The sequence below is a fragment of the Drosophila gunungcola genome, unplaced genomic scaffold, assembly GCF_025200985.1.
Source record: "Drosophila gunungcola strain Sukarami unplaced genomic scaffold, Dgunungcola_SK_2 000091F, whole genome shotgun sequence".
Classification (NCBI taxonomy): domain Eukaryota; kingdom Metazoa; phylum Arthropoda; class Insecta; order Diptera; family Drosophilidae; genus Drosophila; species Drosophila gunungcola.
In genome coordinates this window covers 214,982-239,305 of record NW_026453253.1, presented here as the reverse complement: position 1 = coordinate 239,305, position 24,324 = coordinate 214,982, and the positions used below count along the sequence as shown (strand labels likewise).

Here is a 24,324-nt window from a genome sequence, read left to right as displayed (position 1 = left end):
ATATATGTACATATATCCAGATATGCATAAGCAGTGGGTGGTGGATGTAGATGTGTAGATGGATCTTGTTGGGTGGGTGCCGCCTTGTTTTTTTGTGTTGTTGCGGCTTTAATCGTCCGGCATTATTACAGTACAGTATTTGATTGATTGATTAACTTGCAGTCGGTAATTGAATTGAAAAGTGACCGCCGGGCATGTGCCGCTGCCATGGGCGTGGCACTTGACGATCGGTCGTGTCGACGCAGTTTTTATTTATTTAGTTTATTTTTTTACAACAGTTGTCGCTTCAATGTCGCCGCTTTTTAGTTGCAAATTAATGCTGACAATGCAGCAGAAATAGATACGACCAGAGCACAGAGCGTCGGAATTATATTTAGCTCTAGATACATAGAGTGTGCACACATATAGACATATGTGTGTGCACATCCGAACTTGATGCGATCTTTCCGTAACAAAATAGAACAATCGACTGTCCCAGAGGCGAGCTGAAAAAACAGCGAGTTGTATAGTACTATATATTCGTAAACACATCCAACAAAAAGCCATAAAACAATCGTAAAAATGCGACAAGGCAATTGAAGAGAGTCATACAAAGCAGCCACAAATTGGGAAGACGATCGTAGTCTGAAGCTTAGTCCCAAGTTGAATAAGTTAAAAAAAAAGCCAACTGGGTAAGAAGTTTTTGTTGTGGCACATAATAAAATAGGTTTCAAATACAAATAAAAATACAAAAAAACATCAATAGTAACAAGTTTTATATAACCAAGTGTACAATACAAACGATCTATGATGAAGTACTTTAAACAGTTCTTCTTCAAAAATCTGTAAGTTATATACCTTTGAAAATGATACGAATTTGTTCACACCGCCATCAATTAACGGATGAAGCCAGACCTTCCATTAAATTTTTGGATTGCGGGGGTATTTGTTATGCGGGGTATGATTGTGATTATCATTATGATTAAAAGACAACAAATATTTGACTAGTGTGTCTGTGTGTTTGTGTTTGTTGCTTGGTTCGGGACTCTTGTTGTTTTTGCCTTTTTCGTTGTGCGGGGCTTTATGATATTTTAATTTATTTGAATTCCAAATGAATTGCTTATTGTTTTAAATGGAGGTTCGGATGGGTTTGTTTCGATTGTTAATTAGCATAGCAGAAACAAGTTGAACAAAGCTCGGAAATACAAACTAAAATAAATAGAGGTAGAAGTAGAAAAATAGAAATATCCGACTGTGCGAGCGAAAATGAAAAAAAAAAAAACAAAAAAAAAAAAGAAATACTAAAGAGAAACTAGTTTTGACTAATGAATGGCGGCGGGGTGTGCGTGAATGGGAAGTTGCAGATAGGGATGGCAAAATATCTAAAGAAACCAAATACACATAGAGAATATGGCAAATGAAATGCCAATGAACCAAAGTGGCCAAATGGATATTTTTCTTTTATTTCTATGCCGCTCATTTGATATGGTTTGAATAATTTATAAATGCTTTTGGCGTTTGCCGTTTGGCGTTTGCCATTTGGCGAATGCAAAAAGGAGGAAAACGATTCCGCGTAGAAGACTTATGGCCACTGGCCATTCGAAAGTCGCCGCTCGGAAATGGAAATGGAAATGAAAATGGGAATTGGGAAGGGGAATTGGGAATGGGAATGGTTATGGGCGGCGAACTGGGCGTGTGTTTTTGCGATTTGGAGTCAAAAATGGGTTTAGGGTCGGGTTGTAATACCGCACTTCCAAATCGGTCAGCATTTCAGCAAGGAAGATTGTGTGACTAATAAAAAACTTGCTGCCGAATTTATCTTGGTCGAGCTTAAACAAGAAATATCGACGTCTCCCACCCACACACGCTCGCACACAATCGCACTAACTGGGACACCCACAAACATATACATACATACACTTAGAGCAGCAAAGTGTAACGAAGTTAGAAATCCACATACAGAAATAAAAAGCTGTTAACGCCCACGCCAAGGCCAGAGCTAATTTGCATATCTTGACGCGCATACACGAAACCCGAAACAAAAAACACCAAATAAAATAGTGAGGAAAACGACGGAGTCTCGGTTCTGCATGCTCGAAAGTATATAAATATATATAGGACTGGTTAAAATGGAGACAGCTCAATAAAGTCCTCGAGTGGATGGCAGGCGCCAGCTGGTCAGGAAACTCGGGCTTGGTTTGGTTGCTTGCAAAATTCGAGCAATGTTTTGGGGTCACCAAACGTACTAAGAGCCTATTTGTTTAAATAGTTATCTAACCTTTACTTATTTAAATATTCATTTAGCCTTGCAAAAACATGTCGCTTTTGTATATATGCATTTGCATTTGTGAATTCGCAAATAAATTAGTATAGCTTTGGCTGGGCATGTCAACGACCTAACGCCAGTTTTGCTTAAGATACTTGCATCCATTAAAAGAAACTTGTATGTCCATATATATTGTGGTATATTTATTGCACACACTGAATACGTATGTGTAAATGGTCTCCTACCTCTTCTTAGCTGTAAAATTAACTTACAGGCATAAAAGAAATCAGTTACTTACGTGGAACAAGAAAATTGTAAGTACAAATAAGTTTACCAAAATTATATACTTCTATGACAAAGAGGTTTTTGTACGGAGCAACCCTGTATGGAAGTGATCGTCGCAAAACTGTGACCCGAGTCGGGGTCACCAGCGTGTCTATGCTAAATTTCGGCGGCTATGCTGCGGATATCAATACTAATGTGTCCGCCAGATACCCTGCGTTCTCAACCATGTGCGTGTGTAACTAAATACAATGCAAATTTCTTTCGACTCAATTACTCAAAAGCAAGAACAACAACCATCGAACAACATTTTCACACAGACACCGACAGAGACACACACAACGCACACAAATGCGAGAACGACCACGGCGGCACATGCAAATTATATATATTTTACACCCCCATGACGTTGCAGGGGCATAATTAATTAGTTGAACGGGGCACGGAACTTGGACCGACTCAACTGCTCGGCTTTTCGGATTCTCGGGTTCAAGTCGCGCTGTTTTTGGGTCTTGTGCTAATGGGTCCATATTGTTCGAAAAAGCCACTGACTGCGGGGCAGCAACACCAAAAACAGAGGCAAAAAACAAACACAGCAAGCAAAAAAAAAAAAAAAAATAATAAAAAAAAAAAAGCGGAGATGTAGCTAAAAGCCAGCGAACAGTGTTGCCATTTACTCTTGTGAAAAATTCCAAAGTAGCCATAGTGCGCTATTTTGGGCAAACGTTAAATTTCGGCAAATCTATTTTCTAAAAAAGTTTTTACGCAAAAACAAATTTTAAATTTATATTTTAATGCTTAAGCTAGCCTCTTCCAATATCATATTATTATTGTTATAAGAAGGCCTTTAGTTCTTTTCACACCTGTCTTTCCATGGGTTTTGTGCACTTGATTTTGAAAAAACCAGAAGACAAAAACAGCTGGGAGTGACAACTCTGGTGGGGCCAACTACTAAAATGGATTCCCGCCGGACTTCCTGGCCATATCATATTACCAGCTCGCTCTCACCCGCCTTTCATTTGTGGATGTGGATGTCCCCGCTTTGCCTGATGGACATGACCCAAAAAACAACAACGGGGCAAGTGACCCATAAAACACGATATGCAGCAGCGAAAGTGATGACACGGAGAAAGAAAATACAAAAAAAAGAGCGGTGGACAAGAAGCCAAACCTTCGGGCCAAGCCCTCGCGCACACTGCATTAATATGATTAGCAGGAAGATATAGCCAGCGAGCTGCTAGCAGGCGGTGAAAAATGAACCTGGGGCAGGAGCTAATGCCATTTCCTGAAACGCGCTCAATGTCGGTGGAAGGTCATTCTCGGGCACGGGCACCGTGGGACGGCAGTTGACCTACCATATGGTCAAACTGCCATGCCACCTAAAAAACACAACAACACACACACACGATACCCGAAAAACACAGCAACACAAAACTCAGTCACCAGCTCGAAAAGAATATCTCAGGGTGCAGCCCAAGACAAGATTTGGAGGGGCTGCCAAGAGGTTATACACACATCTTGTTGTGTGGGCCGACTTCAAAAACACCAGCTACGGAAGTGCAGCCACCAACGTAGCCGTAAGAGTGGCTGAAAGTACAGTCAAATCTGGTAAATAGAGGTTTTAATACTTTATAAAATATATAAAATACGTTTTGGGCCAATTTTCTCGTCTTCATTTATAGCAGGGGTAAAATCGAGAAAAAAAAAAATTTTGTATTTGGTTTAGCAATGTAATGCAATTGTTGTTAGCTCAATTTGATTGATTTTCGTTTAACCCACACCTGATACATTGTCTCTTTCTTTTAAAATATTTTTAAGGAAGTTTCCTAAACCTGATGCTCATTTATCACCGTCGTCCAACGGATTGGTTAAACATTTAATTTCCCTATGCAAATTAGCAGCAGAACATTTTCGGACTGGCATTTTGTGCTGTGCTGCTTTTTCGTTGTCTTTTTTTTTTTGGTTTTGGCTTTTTTGTACTTTTCGTGTTTGGACCTTGAACAAGGTGAAGTTGATTGCTAAGTTATTGTTGCTAATGCTGATCCCAGCTATTGTTTTGAACATTTTGTTGTGTTGTTGTTTTGAAGTTCAAAGTTAACAAAACGAGTCGAGTCGGGTCGAAAAAAGAGGGAGACGCAGTAGTCAAAGAGGAAACAATGAAAAGAAAACGAAAAAATTCACACCTCCGAAAATCGGTAGGATGAACAAAATGAATGACCACACGGCGTATGCTTAACGCAAGTGATGCAGCAATCAATCAATGATTGCCGATGGCCACAAAATTAGTAAAAAGAGAGAAAAATGTGGAAATGGGGAAGCAAAGCTTAGGAAGTTTTAATCGGAAATGGAAACAAATGGCTAAATGTGGTACACCGATCAAATTATGTTTTTTTTTTATTTAATTGTGGGTTTACTATGACTCCGTTCTCATGTGATTTCATTTTTTTTTTATTTGTGTCCCCAACTGGCTTTGCTTTTACCTGTTATACTAAAACCATCTCCAGCTCATTTTCAATTTAAATTCACACCACTCTCCCCCGTTCACTGAGAATCCATTTAAATTTTTGTGCAATTTTCGGTTTGTTTTTGTGACTGCTTACTTTTATATTGCGCAATGAATTTGTGCCGCATTTAGATACAAATACGTATATTTATATACACGGCTACAGATACAGATACATTTGAACCCGAGCACGAGGTGACAAATTGCCTTTTGATGTTGGCAACGCAATCGGCCGACCTTGAGGCTGCATCTAACCCCGGTTATCTGCCTCACTCCCCCAAATCATTTTTCAGCCGGCAATTTGTTTTGTCAAATTTTTCTTTGTTTCAAATAAATTATGAATAAATTGAGAATTTTTTTTCGTTCGTTTTCGTCGACAATCCATAAACAAATTACCCAAAAAAGTTGGGGTAAATGAAAAACGAGCAGCACCAAAATGCTTGAGTTTTCCCATATTAAAGCAACCTTCAACCTATGCGGCTCCTCTCTTCGTGGCATTTTAATTGTTATATAATTAAGATGCAAACTGTTATTATTTTCTATTATAAATAACAATCGTTCGTGTATTTTCGAAGCATCCTACAGTTTTTCATCTCGTTTCCGTTGCTTTGGCTGTTTTTTTTTTTTTTGTTCGCATTTGCTGTCTGGTTTTATGGATCAAAAAGCGTAACACCGATACACGGCCACTCATAAACATAAACATTCAACAAAAGCTCCTCCTTCAGTTCTACCCATCGCAGCGGAAAGTCATTAGCAGCGAGCCCCAATTCGGTTTCGGATTTGGATTCGGATTTGGATACGAATTCGGGTTTCTAATGAGTTTGCCAGCCATTTGTCTTGCGAATGGAGAAGTAATAAGTAGTGACGCAGCTGAAAAAAGTTTTTTTAGATCGGGATAAATACATATGTGCATTAGGGTGGTCCCAATTTATATGCAAAATTTAATTTAAGGCATACCAAAGGTTTTTATTTGAAAAAAATTCGCATTGGATTAAAATGTTTTGCGTTTGTTAAAAAAAACGTATTCTAACTGTTTAAATCGAATTTTTGGTTTTAGAATATATTTATTTTCCACCAAAATCTACCACAATAAAGCGGTGAGAGTACAATTTTTTTTTGTACCACTCTAATATATATATGCATGCATACAATGTTACTGTACAAAAGAGCTTTAAGATTGGAGTTCTGCAAAGAATGGTCAGGAGTGTTTATGATCTTGACATTGAAAATCCCAGTAGGCCCTAATGATTTTTAGTATGATAGATAGATCTGGCGTATTATAATAATAATATTGGTTTGGTTGATGCTAAGATTATAATCTTTTCTGTGTGCCTCAGTAGTCTTCTTAGAAAAGGTCTTGGTATCATCCATTTATTGTAAAGTCAATGTCTAATGAGCTTGAAGTTTTCGGGGGATCTCCCTTTTGCGGCATCGAGGGCAAACATTTTCGAACATGGTCACGCCCACAGCTTTACAAGTTCTCTAGTCGCAGTTGATTTTTTTTTGGGTTTTAATAGCCCACGCTTTTTGTTTTTGTTGGTTTTTTCTCTACGTTTTTCGGAGGGCTGGAAACATGTTTTTCTAGCTGTTTCTCATCTTTCCCCTTCTTACAATCGTGAGAAACAACTAACTGATTGGATTGGTTGGAACTTATCCCTGAGCGAAATTTTCAAGCGCCAACACTTAAAGTTCGAATCTAAATGTATTGTCCGCTAGCTAAGTGCAATGAAAGCAAAAGTTAAGGCAGTTACCCGATCAACCCCTCTAGCGACGTCTCTGTCCGTATTTTGGACAATTAAAGCACAGCAGAGCATAACGCCGACTTCAAATGAAAATAAAAATATAAACTGTAAAAACTTTTGTTTTTACTTTAATAATGCATGTACATACACCAAATAAAAACTGAAAGTGTACTTTAAATCAGTGTCTCTAGAAAATAAACTACAGACAGTATTAAAGTATAAGTATTTATTCAGTACTAAATAACGTGAGCCCTACACATTGTAGTTTCATTGCTAATCAAACTGTAGTCTATAACCTTATTTTTAAACCACATACGCATTTTTTATGCTTTTTGTTACTAATTTAATACTCATCGTACTGAGAAATTGTTCATGCCTAAAAAAAAAACCTATTTAAAGATGTGTACATTTTTTTCTATATTATTGAATAGTTTGGAATAGCGGTCAGAGATTTTACAATAATATTTGTATGTATTTATAAGTTTTCAAGCAATTTGATTAGAAGAATGTTTCCTATCCTCTTTTTGATATTCATGTATATAGTGAGCATCTTTGGCTTTCATAAGTTCACTGTACCAAGTGGATCCTGTAGTAAGGCGAGGGTGATACAAAGAGACGGGAGTGCGTGCGTTTCAAAGGGGGTGTAAAAAATAGGGTGGCATGTTAACAGGACGTTATTTATTGATCAACATATACAAACAAAAAAAATATAGAATAGAACAAGAAAACGGCAAAGTAAAGTAAATAAAAATAAAAGCCAACGCATAAATAAATAAATAAAAGCGACAGCGCATAAAACAGAAAAGAAAAAGAGAGAGAACTTGGCGTTCGTTTCGGCGGGTCGCCTCATTATTTTTTGGCAAAAAAAAATTAGAAATAGATACACACATTCAGATACAAAGACACAGATATCGTCCGCCAAGAAATTCGTAGATACAGAATACAAAACGAACGACGACACATTTCCAGTTTGGCCAAAAATCGGGGAACTTAGGAAGGAGCCGGGGATTCGGTCTCACATATGGCTGCAATTAAGTAATTTTTGGAGCAATAACAACGTCTAATGATATTTAGACGAAACATGCTAGACGTAGAACGCTAAAAACTGCCCGAAAAGCTACAAAAAAGAACGAAATAAGAAATGAAATATAAAACGAAACGAAAATTCGACAATTAAACCAAAAATCATGAGAAAGAGAACAGTGGAGAGGCAAAAGCCGACCCCACATCAAACATTGTGTATTTCACTGCCCAGTGCGCCTCCATTAAAATATCCCCAAAACAGATGTGTTCAAATAGCTAGCACTTTTACCAGAAAAACACAGTGAAACACAGTTTTAACGTCAGATTCGAAACGTTTTAAATCCCTTTGTTTTTTCTGTCTTGGATCGCATATTTATATAATAGCGACTTAAAAGATAAAAGTAAAATGTTGCTATATCTTGAGAAGTTATTTCTTCGAGATTATGACTTTTATGAAATTTATATACGTTTATGTTGAAAAACACGGAAGTTTGCCGATTTTCATTATCATTTTCTGATCTTCATAGAACAGCTTTTTGCTGTTGTCTGCCGAGTTATATAAAATTAAAATTAATCATTTATTATCTAAAAGTGCTTTTAATCGAATAATAAGTAAACTGCTTTTAAATTAAGAAAATTAAAACTTTGTTCATAAATGTAGAAAACAATCTGCGAAGCTATAAGTGTGACCGCAACTGTATTTCCTTCATTTTGGCGCTGTTCGCACACATGAGTATTACATACGGCTGGTCACATATGTACATAGTTAGATTCCCACTTCTTCTTTTTACTCCAAGTAACTGCTGTTGCTATTACTTTTTACTTTTATTATTGCTGAAAAATAAGCAGCTACAGTGACAACAACACCAGAAAAAGAAATACAAAAAAAAGAAGCAAAGCCAAGAACAAATTTAATGTGCTTCAAGGTTAGCCGAAAAGCAGCGACGTCGACGTCGAAAACAACGCGCACGAAACGAAAAAAAAATTAACAAAAAAAAGCGTGGTACAAAAAAGAAACAACAAAATGTACGCCAAAAAAGAACGCACAACAAAATAAAATTCGTGATGAATTTTAAACAATAAAAACAACAAACAAATGATCAGTTTGGGATGTGGGGATAATTTGTGGATGGTGGGAGAGGGTCAAGGAGAGGTTAAGGCAAAGGTTATACGCAAATATATTGGGGAAGAAAGAGATGTCAGTATGATTAAAAAATTGGAATGGCAAAAATTAGTAGTGGAAACCTTTAGCTATCAATCCTAGCTTAGGTCGATAATACCGTTCGTATCGTTAACACAACACAATTTCTGTAAACTCTAGGATATCACACTGTGCGTATCGATTCTTCTTTGGCTTCTATATCTGCTTTTTCTTTTAACTGTTTCTGTTTCAGTTGAAGAGAATTGTTGTTTGTGAAGCGTTTTCGACTGCCGACAAGTTGACAAATGGGAAACCGGTTTGGCTTTTGGCCAAGCTCTAACCACCTCCCCCATCCATCCATCCACACCCCTCTCGAAAAGCAACTAACACTCATTTGGAATGTAGTACATATATAAATACAATACTCGTTAGCAAATCGAAATGCATACGAAATTTTAATAAATTTCGACTGACCAAACGGGAGAAGGAAGAGCGTGGGCGAGACGGGCCGAGCCGGCATCGAATACTGAAACGGGAACTGCGAGGGATAGCCGATAGGCTATTGGGTATTGGGTATGTACAAACATCAATTGGTTAATCAATTTGCCCAAAAGTGAATTGAACAAATTTAGCTGATTACCAGTCGACGAATGCGGGCTTCAATGTTTTTACCCTTCCAATGGGGATCACAAATATTGTTCAGTGTTTTCATATTAAACTCCATCAGCTTGAGCTGATTCACGGTTACTTAAACTGCATATTACAAAAAATAAACAAATTGTAATTTCTTTATTTTATTTTTAATTGAAATTAACTATCATTATCCATACCCTGTTATTATTTGATAAAAATTTATTTTATATAAGTTAAGCAACACCCATCAGTATTAATCAAATATCTCTTAGTTCCTAGTTCCTTTTTACCTAGCTATTCATTAATCCTTGGGTTTAGCCAATTACAACCCTTTTACAAGTCTTTTTTCACTATTACTTAAGTGATTATGATTATTTTTCATCAACTATTCACTTAAACTGTCTTTTTGTTTAAACTTATTCTTGATCTAGCTGATCTTATAGACATCCTTGCAGTTTGCAAGGCAATGCTGATAAGTGCTTGTAGTTTCAGTTGCTTTTGTTGCATCAGTTTGCTTGTTGAATGCAGGGCCCACACCTCTGGCCACCCATCCCCACCAGTTCGCTATGGTATATGTAGTATTGGTCAAATCTGTTGAAATGTTTACATTAACCGCATGCATTGCACACTGACAAACAGATGGATGGGTGGATGGATGGATAGGGGCTTTACATATTTGTATTTGTTTGCCGTGACAATTTTCATTGCGTCGCACATATTTTTGTGGAAATTATTCACGAAAATGCATGACAGTTTTGTGTCGTCCGCCGCAAACTTTTGACAGCCATCTCCTCCACATCGCATCAAATGGGTTTCGTATTCGTAGTCCCATTCGTATTCGTATTCGTATTCGGGGATGGCAGCCAGCGACTGACTGACTAGCTGAATGTTGGGATTGGGTTGGTTATGCTATATGGTTGGTTGCCTGCTCGACGACTGAGGGGTCTGAGTCGCCTGTCAAGGCCATAAACTAAGCCCAACTCCCAGAGTTTCAGCTCCAGTCCGTGCTCATTAATGCGCACTATGTGCTTAAAACGCCATTTGGGCGTTAGCCGACTGTCTTTCCAGCTGTCTCTCTTTATGTGCACAGAAGTGGATCTCAGACACTTAAAAAAAAAAAAAAAACAGCTCAGCTTGCCAAGTCCTGTTTTCGAAATGTCGGTTTAACAGAAGTGAAAATCCCAAACACTTAAAATTATACTTAATGAACCAATAGTTCAATATACTATATTAAATTGGTTATCCTGTTTATGTTCTATTTCAGTTTTCAGAGTTTACAAAAAAAAAATTCTTTGATTTTGGGAAAAGTTTTTTAATTTAAGTTTTTAAGGTTTTTTTTCAAATTATATATTTTTTTTCTCCAATTTTTAAGGTCATTATTCCTTAGATAAAATAAATTTTCCCAAAATCAAGAAATTTTGTTTCCTAAATGTAGATGTGCTTTAAAAAATATTAGAAATTTAATTTGATGGGTGTTATTTTTTCGCAGTGCGCACACATGTCCCGAACATCTTGGCCTTTTTGTTTAGTTTTTTTCTTTTTGTTCTTCTTCGGAACATTAGACCCCCACTTGGAGCCCCTGGAAGTGCCTCCCCCTTTGACAGTTACTGTAACTACGGCGTATGTGGTTGTGGACTGCCAACAACAATGGGCATCATTCATCGCTCATTCACTGGCAGTCGCAAAGAGTTCTGGGGCACAGAGCGTGTACATTGTACACACTGTACACCCCTTTCGTGGGTGAAGGGGGCTGGCGGGTTGGGTTGGGGTGGGTTGGCCTGGATAGGGGTGTGGCATTTTCCTCAATTCTCAGTCATAAATTTGCTGGCGATAAAATGCGCAACGGCCAACACGATTCGGGATAAGTCCTTTGGCCTCCAAGAGGCCTGAATTCCAAAGAGGGTTGCTGCTAGTCCGCAGTAGATATTTGTGATAGTGTCCGGGGTTGAACATAAAAATATTCATTAATGAATGTGCATTTCAAGACAGAGAGAGAGAGAAGAGAGACCCATAGAACAGCGAAAAAGTTACGCCAAATTGTCCATAAATCCAATTGGCAATGGTGTTCTGCGAATCCGTATCTATGGCATTTAGTGTCTGCGAGTGTTCGTCGTGCCTGCGCGAATGTGTATGTGTGTGTATGCCTGTGTTTGCCTGCAGCAGCTGATTAATAAAGCCAGCGAGCGAGTGAAAGAAGCAAAACACCTGTTAACCCCGTGCCTGTGTTCCTCCTTCGACGATGAGTTGGCAATCGTATCTGCGAATGTATTTATGTATCCGATCTTTCATTCAGCATGAAAACGATTCCTTTGCAGGGAAATATACAGCGTGATATTAGACAAAAAACCTCTATCTAACCCCTTTTTCTATCATTCATCACTGCAATTCCTTGAAAGTTCACTCAATGCTTGTTCTTTGAGTGTGTTTATTGAAAAGCAAGTGATTCTACTATAAATGACTATAAACTCCACAAGTACTTACTTTGTATATCCATAGAGAACCGCGATAGAGAACTACGATTGGCAGCGCTTTCTAAATTGAAGAAGTGCGAAACCCATAACGACATAGGGGTACTTCAGTATTCCCCGAGGGATTATTGACTTTGGGCTTGTGAAGTTCTCAATGGGTATTGCGAAAAGCTGCACCCTGACCTTTGCCCACTGCTCCCTGAATTGGGGGAACTTTACTTTCCAGTTACGAGAGATGGTATTATCGTTTGGGGAATATGAGGAGGCCGTGTTTATACGCGGTCACATTGCGATAATGTGCAGCAACGTGTGCGGAAAGTCACGTACTTGGGAGAGGGTCAGTTGAAATGGGATGGATCGGGGATGGGTTTGATTTTCGGAAGTAGAAGTATCTCACCTGCTAAAGAATCTCTGGCCCACCTGCTGCTGCTGTGGCTGCTGCTGCTGATTGTCTCCGGAGTGATTCGTTGGCCTTTCGGCAGACGGACACCTGTTTGGGTCTCCTTTGGTTTCAGTTTCAAATGGGTACGTAGCAAAAGGGGTGGGGGCTAACACTTTTTACACTAAAGCGTGACGCTGTTGTAAGGCATTTTGGTTGGTAGTTGTTGTTGTTGTTTAAAGCACTTTGTGGATTTAAAACTTCAAAAAAATGTTGGATTTTTAGGGGAATTTATAAACTTATTATTTCATAAATATAGTAATTAGCACTTGCGTATCCCGAATTTTGTTTGGGGGGGGGCTTAGTTTTTTTTTTATGGGGGAGGGGAGGGTTTGTGTTTTCGGTTTGTGTGTGTGTGTTTTTTTATACAGTTTTCTGATTCGGTTTTCAGTTTCCGCAACGAATGTACGTAGCGTTTCAGAGTTGCTTACACGATGGAACCAACACGTTGAATAAAAGTTCGAGCGACGTTCAAATTCGCTTAAAGCCAATAAGTCAGCCAGTGGCAGCGACGCCAGCTGCGGCAGCGGCAGCGTGCTATTCTAACGGCGCGAGAACGAAGCGAAACGAGTGGCAAAGGACCGGGAAACAAAGCGGAATGGAACGGCCAAAGGCGCGGCCGTGCCTCGTTGTTGTTTGTGTTCTAAATCGGAGCCGCCATAAAATCTAATAAGAACGCTAGTGGTTGTGGTCGGTCGAGTGAGAATGTGAATGAGGGGGGCGTGGAGCGGAGCGGAACGGGGTGGGTTAGTTGGTTCGAGCGGCGCAGTCGGCGGCGGCGGCGTTCCGTTCGAGTCCGGTACACGCAAGGCACTAAAAGTGCCGACTGCCGACCGCCAACCGACCGATTTACCGACGCTGCTCGACCCCCGTCGGAACGATTGAGACAACGGGCCGCGCCAAACAAATAAACAAACGCACCACAAACATCGCCCAGGGGCGTCCTTCAGTCAGATACGCATGGTAAATATGTACGGGGGTATATATGAAGATAACACGGATAACATTAAAAAACAGTTTTCGGGAAAAGTACATAAACTCTCTGAAAGGACCGGTCGATATTTACAAAAATAAATGATAATCATGATAATAATAAATCAAGATTAGGAGTAGATTCGCTACAGAGTCAGTTGCAATGCGAACTAAAAAACCTTTAACTTTGCCATTCTATTATTGATTTGCGAACCGACCGATAAACTTTAACATGATATAAAATTGGGACCTATTGGGGTTTTTCGGTTTCTCGCAGGCCAGTAGTTATCTGTCCGACATGGCAATCAGATAAAAACAAGTTGGATTTTCGACACCTGAAATTGATCTAAACGGGAAAAAAAGTCCAGTTAACCACATAATCACCAAACCAGAGCAAAACAGCTGTGAAATGCCCTTTCCTTCTATTTGATCGGGCTTCTAAAATGTACTAAACCAAAAACACCCATTCTTTAACTGTATTTGTTAAACTCTCATAAAAAATTTAACATATTAGTTTTAGTTACATGAAAAAAAAACTTAAGGTCCAAGCAACTAATGTTCAAATGTACTTAGTCTTATTGTGTATCTTGATAAGGAGCCCCCTTTTGAGACGCCACTGTCGCATGGAAGTAGAGGTGGAAGTGGAATCGGAACGGCAACGGAGATATCCGAAAATCGAGCGTGTGTGTTTGGCTGTTCTTCGCTTTTGGCTTTTCAGCTTTCTGGCTGGAAGCGAAGTCAACTGCAAAAGCCATAACGCATTAATGAAGAAAGCAATAGAGTTTTTCAGGCTGGAAAATTGCCATAACAAAGGGGCTGAATTAAGATTGAAGACTAATCTTTTCAGTGCAAAAATTTAAATCCGCTTATACATAGGTTGTCAATTTTTTGGGGCTGTGAATCTTGTGACCCATCCCCTTCCACGCCACTCCAGTACTCAATACTGTATCATTCTCACTCGTTCGGGCGGAACTTCTGGAATAAGCCGCTACCCACACGCATTCGCATTTCAAATGCAGCAACGTCAACAGCGGCGCAGTGACCTTGAAAATGTTTTTTATGCTCCCTGCTTCTCGCTCGCTCGCTCCCTCTTTCTCTCTCTCATCATATTTTAGTTTGCCTTAGGCGGCATGCGCGGCCCACTGAGTTGCAGTATCTTAAAGTGCGTTTATTCGATCTTTATTGTGGATATTCAAATTCCTTTACATCATTTTGTAACTTCTAAAAGAATATCAATTGCTAAAAATAAAAAACCAAAACAATAGTTTTATTATTTTGAATATCCACATTTAAAGTTTTTGTTTAAGTTTCATAGTAAAATTCAACATTGCAATTTAATTTGTCATATTTTTTAATAACGGGCATAACAAACTATCTTATCAAAACCGCAAAGTTCACAACCAATGTGACAACTTATTTTTCCAGAATATAAACATTAGTTGTAGCTTTTTTTTTAACCCTTTTTGTTGCACAAACTCAGAAACACCGATAAGGCCCCTGTATGAATACATTCATATAATGCATAAATGCCAAGAACAAAATCTAGACGAAGAACATAAACTCATGGTCTGTGATAAAGAAGCTACCATTATCGGTTATCGGTAATCAGCTAACGGTGCATGAAAAAGACGGAGCATGGCAGACGCAGAGGCAGCAACTAGGGCAATTGGAAGGAGAGCTGCAAAAGGAGTTTCTAATCAGCGAATGGCTTCAGTGGTTAGGGGGTGGTGGGACTGAAACACCGGCATAAAGAAACGCCGGCTACAAAGACGGACAAAAACAATAACAAATGCTCAATGTGGAGGGGAAAAGAGTGGGGGAGAGAGAGAGAGAGAGAGCTCACTTCCAACCGGCTGTGTTCCATTGCCATTCCGTATCGCCTTCGCATACAGTTTGTTTGTCCCACTCACGTTTCCACGCGACGACAGCCGAAAGAGCAGCGAAAAGCGAAAGCTTCGTGTCGCTTCGTGCGTCTTCGGGCCCAGTGAATGTACAGTGGGTTCTAAAAATAGACACTGATTCGCATCATGCACAGCCCCTACTCGCTGGCGATCGCGTCATTTGCGCGCTGATTGGCCAGCGCTCTCCATTAGAAGCAAGCACAGCAACAATAGCAACAACAAAGCCCACTGGGGCAGCAACAACAACTTCAAGAAAATACAAGTATTCCAACACAGAAAAGTTCTGTGTCGCCGTCGTCGCTGTTGGCATCTAATAGCGAATTTATAAAGGAATAAAATGAGCATTAAAAAGCGCCAAGTGGCGCTGACTGGGGGAGGGGGGTTCTGAAGGGGGCAGTGGCATATGGAAAATGTTGCAGCAGCCGCGACTCCCAAAGCGTGCCAAAAAGTGCCCCTTAGAAAGTGCACATCTTTGTGGTGCATATTCAAGCACACAAGACAGTGGAGGTCAAGCAAATAGAACTGTCAATAATTGTTTGTTAAAATTATTGTGCACTACTCATTTCGTAAAATCAATTTAAAAAAAAAAAAAATTTTAAAAAAATTTAGTTTTTTCTGGTTGATCTTACTTTTTGACCATTTTTTGTAATCTTCAAACCCTGAAATCAATGAACAAAAGGTATTTATTATGATCATAAAACTGTAAACCAATTTAGATTACATGACAGCTTACAACGTTAAAAAAAAGGAATTTTGTATAAAACAATTTTAATTTCTTAACCTTTTTTCTTTAAAATTATTATTTTACATTTTTTTTAAATATTATAATATAATGTTTTAAAAGTAAGGAGAATTTAAGAAAGTTCGAACTGGCGGCCTTGTGCAATAGTAAAATGTGGTTTCCACTGCTCCCAATTTGAACGCAGCTGTACCAATTTCACACCGAGTGGAAAACGAGTGCGAAGATTACAAGCGACGGATCTGCGGTTGCTGTGCGCCTGTTCGCACTTTTGCAACTGCAGTGGGAGAAGCTTAGCTGCGTGCGTGTGTGGGTGTGTTGGATAGCTCCACCACACCACCCCTCCGCCCAGCATCCACCCACATACACCTCCACCTCTCCCCTGGTTAGTCAATTGGAATTGTCAGCTTTTGTTGCTGCCGTCGCATTCATAGCTAAAATTTTGCTTTAATGAAATGCTAAAACGTGTTATGTAAAGCAAAAACAAATTTTGCTAACGAAGGGGTCGACCCGTGGAATACCCTATGGAATTTTACATAGGTGAGCCTACCAAACTGCTTTATATATCCTTTCCCGCAAAATCTACGGGGTAAGCAAAGCTATTTCAATAGCAATTGCAGTGCGCTCTCTGCATATGTATATGCAAATAAAAATTAATCATTGCAAACTAACGAAACCCATAAAAAATCAACTTAACAATTTAAACGGTCTAGGTCGCAGGGTCGCCTCGTTGATACCCAGCAGCTGCATCACACCCACACCATGTCCGTTTCTAAGCAAACTAGACACTCAGTTTTAAAGCTCTCCATATGAAACTTTTCCAAAAGTCTGATTTCTAATGCAGGTATTTGTATAAGAAAGGGGCCGCATTGGACGACTATATAATACATCTCCCAAAGGAACAATCGGAAAACAATAGAAAACACTATATTTTCGTTGTATGGTATTTTTTGTTTTTACAATTTTAAGTGGTTTCCATAGAAACGATCGAAAAATGTATAGAAAAGTTCGGTTTATAATAGCTGCAAAATTAGGTAGTTTGGCTTCCATTCTAGTTTTAAATAATACCGTTTGACTGGAATTTTAAAGTATTAACCAAAAGACATTTTTTTCTTAAATATTTAATGTTGAATGCTTTTAAATATTTGGTTTTACTAACACATGTGATTAATTAGTCAAGAACTCCAACCAGCTAGCCTTCCTATAAGTGGGTGGCAAAAGGGCATAAAATGCTAGCTTTTAGAGCAAGAAAATTATATATTAATAGATCTTAGTTCTATTAAAAAAAATTTTGTTCATCTTTGGACTTAAACTTTTTCTTTGCCATTATTAAGGTTTAGAGAGATTAAAGAAAAAAACCCTTTGAGACTACCCCCATTAATAAAAACACAGGAGATAATAAGCGACGAAAAGCCACTAAATTTCGGGACGTCTATAATTTATTTAACTATTCTCTTTAGTTAGTCACTAGAGTCTAGCCCCTTTCAAAGCCCTGGGCAAAATCGGCAACAGCGAATGACTTTGTGGCAGTAATTAGACAACACTTAAAATAATGTCGCATAAGACGGTGAAGCAAGCGACGCAAAAAGGCGAAATTAAAAACTGAATTTGCATACTGATCGATCAGGCGATCGACGGGATCTCAGAGGGAGATATCCGGGGAATTTATAAAGATTGCGACTCATAATGTAATGAATGCACTCCCGGGTGTCGAGAAGCGGAAATGCCGGATGAGCTAATGCCAACACTAATGTGTTGGGCCAGATCAGGGCCATTAGATAATCACCAGTAAGAAGCCATCGATCAGCCCTCGCATTGTCTTACGGCTTATGGCTCATAGCTCGTAGCCCGTAGCTCCAACCACTTCCACTCACTTGATTTATCTACCGTGTAAGTGTCGGGAGCCAAGCCCAAAGCCGCGATTTAGAACACACACGTCGACAATGGCAGTGACAACTACCAGATCCACTGTACCAGGGGACCTTAAGTAGGGGTAGGGTGTTGTATGGCAGCTGCCGAAATATCTGACTGATCACCGATTGTCACTCGCCACTTGTTTACAGCTGGACTTGTTTACGGTCTATGTCTGGCTCTGAGTTCATTCCGAAGGACAGTTACTGGCTTCTGGATTTCGGTTCTATTGTTTTTATCTATTTGTCCAGGAGTTGTACAACTTACAGAAGAGGTTTGCCGTACTACAAAGTATATAATGGAAATAGCTATTAAAAATAGTTTGGAAGAAACTTTTAAACATTATTAATATTAATCTACACTTAATAAGTAATAGGGTAAAATGGGTAACATTGTGGATGTGTTGGCTTAACTTGTTGATATATTTAATTCGATAACGAGTTCTTTAAAATTTAAAACAAGATAAATAAAAATATATATATAAATTGCATACTTGTATCAAAATTTTTATTAAATATTGGATCTGGTGCCTAGCTGAAAATAAATTCTTACACAACATTCCCAAGCTTTAATATAATTTAAATGAGGATTTTTGGTTAGTGTTTTTTTTCAGAAGCGTGCAATTAAATCGATCAAAATATGTCACTTGTCTATTAATATAATAATACGATAACAAGCAAAAAAGTTTAAATATATCCTTCCTTGATAAGATTGAAGCAACTCCGCAACACAATCTTATGGTTGATCTATTGCAAGACCACCAACCTTCTCATTGATGATTACTATAAAGCTTGCCACTAACACTTATCAACTCGTACCGATTTTTGCTTTAAACGAAATACAAACTAAAATCATTAAAAAAAATATTTTTTAACACTGTAAAGACAGCAAGTTATCCACCTAAAGTTAATAATAATCGAACGGTTTGAATGGTAAAAAGTATACAAATTAACGAAACACTGAGAAACTGACTATGTCAGTGTTATTTTGATTTCTAATGTGGGAGGGTGTTTCTTCGTCGGTCTAAAGAACTAACATCTCTTCGCTTTTTGTCCTTTGTCTGTGGATTTCGATAGCCGAATCTTGTTTTTCCGCATGCCACCAGCACCACCACTGTTGTGTATTGTATATACCGGTGTGGAAATCGGAGATCAGTGCGACGAAGATTAACACGTCGGGTTAAATGACACGATCGATGGCCAACCTGTCCCCAAGTTCGAGCCACTAAGCCACTAAGCGGCGGTTATTGATTAGTCTGCCTTGGCAACATCTTAATGCCCAGCGATTTTGGGCACATTAATCAAGAGGCTGCCTGTCAGCGGATGAATCGAAAACGGAATCGGAATCGAAATCTGAATATATCATAACAGATATGGACAGATAGACTTCATCGAACGGAGTGGTTTGCTTTTACTGCCCTCTGCCGTTTTGGGCAGTGGCAGTGGGGCACAATGTGCCACATTGTTGGCTGCATGCATCCTCTCGCTTTATGTCGCGCTGTTAATGGCTCACGCAAGACCATAAAAAATACTTGGCCCAGTTGGGAACGGGATTCCGAAATAGCGAGAGCGAGCCAACGAGGCGTATGATGAATGCCAAGAGATACAAAGTAGCTTGGGAAAATGCAGTTGAAAGTGTTTGGAAAACTGAAACTTTTACGTAAGCTTTCGCTTCTGCAAGCCATTTTTTTTACTAATTAGGCCTTATCAAAATCAATATTTAAATTTAAATCTTGTAATACTGCAAGTGAGAAACACAGGTCTTAGTCACTAGGGTCATAAGGGTGTATAGATGGTTTTACAAATATATACATTCTTGATCAGCACATGTGCGTTTCTACACAAACTAGTCTCTCAGTTTTAATGTTATCTATATAAAACTTGCCCAAAATGTTTTTATCAATTGCAGACAGTATGTATCCAAAAAATAGACATAACTTCTTTCTTTAATTTATGTCATTATATAGAATAGTCGTTTTTTAGAATGTAACTTTTGTGTTATTAGATGTCAAAATAAAAACCAGCTTGGATTTAAGCAAAGCTGCTATAGAAGTATCGGAAAATCGACATTACTTTTTCTCTTAAGACATCAATTAATTTCGATATATAGTCGTTTTTTAGAATGTTAAGATTTTGTTATAGATGTGAACATTAAAACCAACATGGATTTTAAGCAAATCGTCCTGAAATGTATACCAATGTCTTGAAGTGTTCGAGCTAATTATGAACTGAAACCCTATAGGCAGATGACTGTCGGCGGATCTCGTTCCCTATTTAATCAGTGTAAGAGTATAGTAGGCAAAATAAACAAAGCACTAGTCATAAAATCATAGTCAGAGCTAGGAGAGCGACAGATGACGAATGGAAGCGATATCGGCTACGGACGGGCCACCTGATGGAGAAAGTACCCAAACGATATCGACGCTACCTCGGGCCGGACTTGTACTTGAATTCCGGGAAAATCCGCTGACTCGTGGTGCCGATATCGCTAAGTGCTTCTTTACTTCCTTGAAAACGGTTCGGAAATCCAGCTGGGGATGCACTATCCTAATACTTGCACTATGAAACTTGGGAAACCTGGGTCTGAGCCAAGGCCAACCCTATTGTCTGTGGGCAGCAGCACGCGAGAAAAGCTGCCAGCCCAGACCCTCCTTTTTATTCGCTTTTGCCACTCTGTGTGGGCTGCCAGTTTCCTGGAAAAGCGGATCAATATCGTGGGGCGGCCACACGACAGCCAAGGCGTCACTCTGCAGTCCTTCACTCGGTCAATCCCTCAGCTAACCAGTCTCCACGGCGGCCACCCCTTATAAACTTCAATTAGTATTTAAGCGACTGGAAAGCAAGCAGACATTGAGCACAGCAATCAAAAGAAGTGAGTGGAATTTATCGATTCAGCGATACCCTATACTGGCTGTGGGTTCTTTGGTTTTCGAAAAAAAAAGATTTTCAAAAGACCATCAGCATGTGTCATTTGCGGAAGAAGAAAAGAAATTAAGGCTATTTATTAATGTTTCATGACTAAAACTTGACATATTTTAATAGCATATTATAGTATTGTAGTTAACATACTTACACACAAGTAAAAGCCTTGCAAAAATATATGATATGTTAATTGATTTTGAAGTTACAACAAAAGGACGCTTTAAGAATTTTGTATATGACGAATCTCCAAAAACCCACAAAAAAAAAAAAACACGTAATGGGAAGAAGAAATGGGAAGAATGGGAAAAAGAATAGGAAGAAATGGTCAATAGATGGAATGTCATGCATCGGCGAATTCGTCATTAAATTGCCAATCAAATGGCATTCACAGTTAAAAAATTTTCAATTAATCAAATTTTGGCAAAAAATGATGATGTACCCCCTTATCAAAAATGCGAAAATTGGTCAGAAAGTTAATTTTTCAAAAAATTGATTTTCAAAAATCGGTTTTTTTATCAAAACCAAATCAAATGTTCTAAACCTATTATGGATGGGTAGTATAGGTCGCCAGCTGTCCAAAACAGTCACTTTTATGGCTATACCTTTAATTTTGACCAAGTTACAACAAAATGACGATTTAGGAATTTTTGTTTGACAGATCTCCAAAAAACCCAAAAAAGGCACCTAAAAAATCGGTTTTTGGATCAAAACCTCGGGAAGAAATGGTCAATGGATGGAATGTCATACATCGGCGAATTCGTCATTAAATTGCCAATCAAATGGCATTCACAGTTAAAATTTTTTCAGTTTTTCAAATTTTCGCAAATATTATCAAATATGCTAAAATTGGTCATAATGTATAATTTTCAAAAAAAATCGATTTTCAAAAATCGGTTTTTGCATCAAAACAAAATTTATTTTTATTTACCGATTGTGGATGGGTAGTATAGGTCGCCAGCTATAACAAACAGTCACATTGATGGCTAGACCTCTAATTTTGGCCGAGTTACAACAAAAGGACGCTTTAGAAATTTTATTCCCAAAAACTCAAAAAAGCACCTAAAAATCAAAACCTTGGGAATGCCATACATCGGCCAATTCGTCATTAAATTGTACAATATCTTTTAATTTAAACTCCTAATCGGGTCATCGGGTAAGAACAGTTGAATGTTCTATACTTTCGCCAAATCCCTGAAGCAATGGCAACAGTGACAATGACAGTTGGCAACTGGTGACCTATTTCTGTGGTCAAGACTTATTCCATACTCTTTCCCAACAGAGGCCACTCCCGAAAGCTCTCTCAAGCTTACCTTGAAAGCGAAACTCTGCATTGTTTTGGATATACTTCGTATCGATTTACGGACGGGTCGGCCCCACGCTCCGAAAACTTCAACTTTCCCTCCCCTGCCTTCCCCTCGTGTATATTCCAAAAAATAAAAGACCCATGGAGCGAGGTCCTGCACGCAACACGAAAACTTTCTTTCACATTTTTTCGACGCCCGCTTTTACGATACGAAATTACGATTGTATAATAAAGCGGGTCGGGTGATGGGAGGGAAACAGCGCCGCCGATGGAGACTTTGCCTTGCCGGAGCTCAAGTCCTGGGACCTTCCGGATGGTAGATGGCAAATGGTAGATGGCAAATGGTGGGGCGTCTCAGTCCAGGTCCTGTGGGCCAAGTGGGCCGCCATTTTGTGTGCAGACTTGTGGCGCCAGTTTTATGTACTCGACGAGCAACACGCGTTCGCCAACAGGCGGACATCGGCAAACGGACAACGGACAAGGGTATGTGCTATGCAGGGTGTAGTTTGCAGCAGTGCTGCTCAGTCTGGCATTTCCAGTAGCCAAATTCAGACACTTTCGAGACGCCTGTGCTTTAAATATGGTTAAAAAACTTTTTAATAGGTATTTATTTTTCTTCTCATTATTAGTATAATTGATTTATCGATTTTGAATAGTGTTCCTCTGTAAATGATCGTTCATCCCTGTTTTTAAATGAGCAAACCCACAGATTTTTTGTTATAACTTCTGATTTTCTTGCTAAATTCAAACAATATGGAGCAGCCTGTTCTTTAATTATCTTTAATAAGCTATTATCAATAAGCAATATATCCTTTATCATAATAATACAAGTGATTTGTCGTATTTAAATAGTGCTTCCGAAAATATCTTAACTTTTTGTCAGTTTTTTTTTTTTTTTTTTAATTGAGCACCAGTTAATTTAAGTTAGTAGTTGTATGTTTTTAATGTTATTTTAAATTAGTAATTTTCTATGCCTAGCATAAAATAGCCAAGTTAGCAACAGTGATGTTGGATGCAAAACTGGGAACGGAGGACCTCAAACTGAGACTGAATGTGCGGCGACGCCGGCGTCAGCGGTGGACTAGGGCATAAACTCATTTATTGTGTGGGCCGAGGTTGCCTTGCTGCCGCCCACTGCACAACAACTTTTAACGCCCACCACCCACCGGTCGCAACCCAACCCAAAAGGCCACCAGTGGTCGCCAGGCGGGCGTGCGCTACGCAATTAATTCAAACACTCGAAGGACACAGCTCACAGGTTTCCCCAATCCACAGTCCACAATCCCCAATCATTTCCAACGGACAGCCGCTGGCTTTTTTTAATGAAGGTGAAACGGCAAGGGGTGGCCCAGCATATTTGCGTATGTGATTTGGCTCGACGTGTGGTTAATGGCGTCAACAAACGATTGCCCGAACCCGGAACCCAAAACCCAGAGCTCAGAACCCACCAGATCCCATCTTTCCCATCATGCACGGTGTCTGTTGCGTGGGCATAACCCTAAAAGTGTCATGTGTAGGCCCAATTGAGGGTTTGCTGCGGGGCTGCCATGAGATTACACAAGAATTCAGGAATTTTCCTATCGAAATGGATTTTGTGCAGACATATTTAAGGTCTTTTCCTTCTATATGATGAAAAATCTTGTGTTGGTCCAATAGAGGATTTTCTAGGGTTGCTTTGCGATTACACGAGAATTCAGGAATTTTTCTTTTAAAATGGTTTAGTGCAGTTAATATTATAGAATATTATACTTTGACTACAGGATGGAAAATTCAAAACGAGTTCCTACTTCTGATATTTCTTTAAATTACAATATCTTAAACTAAAAAAAAATGTATTGTTTTTTTGATTTAATAAATTTGATAAAAATGTTGCTTGTAGATTTATTGTAGATGCTGAAGAAACTTAAATCATTTTGTAGGGCACATACATACAAGAACATGTGCTACTTCCCAAACCTATATCATTTCGTTGGGGTTAAGGGGTTGGGTTCTAGTTCTAGCTCTGCGGCATAAGCTCAACGGGTTCAGTTCCAGTGTAGATGGAATCTTTTGATATTCACCGGCGGCGGCAAAATGGTAGTGGACCGGACAGAGCGGACTC

The 24,324-nt window shown here is 39.0% G+C and overlaps 2 protein-coding genes across 5 annotated transcripts in view; one reads left to right on the top strand and one right to left on the bottom strand.

Moving 5' to 3' along the window:
- The window catches only part of LOC128265070 (activating transcription factor 3), a 35,410-nt gene extending 22,128 nt beyond the window's left edge, over positions 1-13,282 (bottom strand). Inside the window, exon 1 of the mRNA XM_053000870.1 lies at positions 12,435-13,282. The gene's annotated coding sequence lies outside the window, so the exon portion shown is untranslated. The remainder of the gene's footprint in view (positions 1-12,434) is intronic.
- Positions 1-24,324, top strand: part of LOC128265071 (calcineurin B homologous protein 1) — a 107,567-nt gene that overhangs the window by 74,777 nt on the left and 8,466 nt on the right. For 2 of the 4 annotated variants that reach the window (XM_053000875.1, XM_053000871.1), the window contains exon 1: positions 13,296-13,439. The exons of the other annotated variants lie outside the window; for them this stretch is intronic. The gene's annotated coding sequence lies outside the window, so the exon portion shown is untranslated. Of the gene's footprint in view, positions 1-13,295; positions 13,440-24,324 lie in introns of those variants that run through there. 4 annotated transcript variants of the gene reach the window in all.